The sequence below is a fragment of the Hylobates moloch genome, unplaced genomic scaffold (genome assembly GCF_009828535.3).
Source record: "Hylobates moloch isolate HMO894 unplaced genomic scaffold, HMol_V3 SCAFFOLD_10, whole genome shotgun sequence".
In the NCBI taxonomy this organism is placed as follows: domain Eukaryota; kingdom Metazoa; phylum Chordata; class Mammalia; order Primates; family Hylobatidae; genus Hylobates; species Hylobates moloch.
In genome coordinates this window covers 105,533,617-105,536,893 of record NW_026652285.1, presented here as the reverse complement: position 1 = coordinate 105,536,893, position 3,277 = coordinate 105,533,617, and the positions used below count along the sequence as shown (strand labels likewise).

The window sequence follows — 3,277 nt, the reverse complement described above, 5'->3', positions numbered from 1 at the left end:
TAGGCCAGATTTATGTTTGACTTCACACAAACCTCTCAATGCATTAAGGAGCAGTATTGCTGCCAGCATGTCTCACCTCCAGCCATAAGGTGGTTTTCTCCTATCTCAGTAAATAGAACGTACAATCGGGTTTTACACCAAGACATTCCATTCCCAGGGATGAGCAGGAGACAGATGCCTTTCTCTTATCTCAACTGCAAAGAGGCCTTCCTCTTTTACTAATCCTCCTCAGCACAGACCCTTTACGGGTATCAGGCTGGGGGACGGTCAGGTCTTTCCCTTCCCACGTGGCCATATCTCAGGCTATCACATGGGGAGAAACTTTGGACAATAACTGGCTTTCCTAGGCAGAGGTCCCTGTGGCCTTCCGCAGTGTATTGTGTCTCTGGGTGCTCGAGATTAGAAAATGGTGATGACTTTTACTAAGCATACTGCCTTTAACCACTTTTTTAACAAAGCACATCCTGCACAGCCCTAAATCCATGAAACCTTGAGTCAACACAGCACATGTCTCTGCAAGCACAGGGTTGGGGCTAGGGTTACAGATTAACAGCATCTCAAGGCAGAAGAATTTCTCTTAGTACGGAACAAAATGGAGTCTCTTATGTCTACTTCTTTCTACATAGATACAGTAACAGTCTGATCTCTCTTTCTTTTCCCCACATTTCCTCCTTTTCTTTTCGACAAAACCGCCATCGTCATCATGGCCCGTTCTTGATGGTCGCTGTCTCTTCGGAGCTGCTGGGAACACCTGCAGACTAACAACAGACAGAACAGGCACACAAGGATTAATATGAAATTTACACTAGTAGTGCTTCCGATGGTCTTAACCTAAGTGGTGGTTAAGATTTGCGAGGCCATCAGCAACTCCTGCGATTGCCTCAGTTCCTGGTACCAAATTTAAATGGGCTTTTGATGCTTCAAAAATTTGTTCTTTTAATTTGGAAATGTCTAAAGTGAGATTTTTTCTCTTCCCAGTAGATGGTGTCTAAGCATGTCCCAGTGATGCTCAGACTCATAAACTCAGGGTGTAATAGACAAATCTGATGTATTCCAGTCACACTGTAACTGGAAACGATGTTCTAAGCTCATGAGCCTATCTCCCATCCAAATGACAGTTTGTCTAAGATCATTCATTTGATTTGCCAATTTTTGATCAATACCAGATTGTGAATTCCACAATCTTGTAGAATTCGTTTGCCAATCGTTAACATAGTTTACTGTCTGAACAGAAGAGTGCAATGCAACTCCTGCCACAGCGGCCACAGCTGTGACTGCAGTTAATCCCATAGTCACTGCAATTAAAGTAAAAATGAATCTTTTGGATCTATTTAGAATTCCTTTTAATACTGCAGTCAAAATATGGACGGATGCTGAGGCCTCCCATGGTCAGTCCATGGACACAGGGATCCACACGCCTTCTCTTGCCCTCAGTAGCAGAATACGGTGCTGCCAATTAAAAGTCGAATCAATGCGAGTAAACAATCTGCAATTTTCACAGGTTATAGTTTGGGAGTCTGGTTTAATAACTATATTTCCTACAACTAGCATATAAGGGGGCTTTACACAACTTTGCTAAGGAACTGTTTGACTGGAATTTAGGTTGATAGTATAGATCTCTTGTTTCTATGGCTTGATTTCCAGACCAAATTCTAATGCGGTATGAGGCCACAGTAAGCCTCTATAATTCTGGATGTTCAGGGCCAGAAACAGGACTTATTGTTTTTGGTCTTGGAGTAGAGATTCCTTTTTCTCCCCATTCCCAAGGGTGGAAAGACTGTAATTTTTTGTGCTTATTTTGTCTAAACTTTCTGTTAAGTCACTATCAACAGCTGGACTCACTTGTGCACTGGGACACGATTGAGTTTGTCCTGTGCAATTGTGGTAGAATTGACCTCGAGGTGCCCAATCTATAATAGTTCTGAATTCACTGTTTTGTAATATCACTGCACTATTGGCCACACATTCTTCCCAAACTAAAACTTCTGTGCCTTTTGATCCTTTGGGAATTTCCTTGGGACAAGATTTCCCTTTAGGCCTAAATTTTAATGATCTTTGATAAGAAAAGTCCTGTAAATAATTTACCTGTGGCCTGAGTGATATTCCACTTACCATGTGATAAGTAAATCTACTGGTGGTACTGACCGTAGGTACTTCTACCAACCAGTTTTGGATAGCAGGCATTAAACATCCTGGTGCTCTCCCTAGGCAAATAGGAGGATAACCATACCCAGTGGAAATATTCATCATCGTTCCTTCTTCCTCAGGTTTGGCAGAGCAACGATCATCTGTGGGGCCAGGTACCCATACACTATTATTAACATATATTTCAACAGGATTATCCATCCATGTGAGTGCTCGAATTAAGGGCGGGAAAGGCACATAGGCCCAGTAGGTATAATTAGCTGCAGGCGCTCCTGCAGGCATGGGGAGACTTACCACCATTGATACAATCATCAAAGCTGCAAGCAGCATATTCTCTGGAGTTTGTGTCACCTTTGTGTTCTCTAGGCTTTTTTAGCTAACTGTGTCAGCTTCTTTAATTGTGCCCAAGTCGGCGGCTCCGCTTTCTTGGAGGATGGCAACTTCATCTATTCTTCTGACATCACCATTTTGTTCATCTTGTGAGTCGATGGTGCTCGATTGCGGTGTCTCCGTCTCCGTCTCCGTGGAGGCGCTTTTCTTTGCATCTCCTGTGGGTTCATTGTAGAACTTCAAATGTCTAGTGGGTATCCAGACAGGAAGCTGATTTCCTCCTGGTGAAACACAAGCAAAACCTCTCCCCCACGTTACCACCTTCCCTATTTCCCATGCCTTATTTTTGTTGTCTTTCCACCAAATCAGTTTTCCTTCATGTGGGCTGTTCTTTTTTCCAGTAAGATGTTGTTCTGCAGAAGTAGTAGTCTGATTTCTTTTTTTTTTTTTTTTTTTTTTTTTTTTTTTTTTTTTTTTTTTTTTTTTTTTTTTTTTTCTTGAGACGGAGTCTTGCTCTGTCGCCCAGGCTGGAGTGCAGTGGCGTGATCTCGGCTCACTGCAACCTCCGCCTCCTGGGTTCACGCCATTCTCCTGCCTCAGCCTCTCCGAGTAGCTGGGACTACAGGCGCCCGCCACCACGCCCGGCTAATTTTTTGTATTTTTGGTAGAGACGGGGTTTCACCGTGGTCTCGATCTCCTGACCTCGTGATCCGCCCGCCTCGGCCTCCCAAAGTGCTGGGATTACAAGCGTGAGCCACCACACCCGGCCCAGTAATAGTCTGATTTCTATAAATGTTTAAAA

The 3,277-nt window shown here is 43.5% G+C and overlaps 1 pseudogene; it reads right to left on the bottom strand.

The window, feature by feature from the left end:
- Positions 1-701: 701 nt before the first annotated feature.
- On the bottom strand, positions 702-2,880 carry LOC131384501 (endogenous retrovirus group K member 19 Env polyprotein-like; annotated as a pseudogene).
- Between the last annotated feature and the right edge of the window lie 397 nt (positions 2,881-3,277).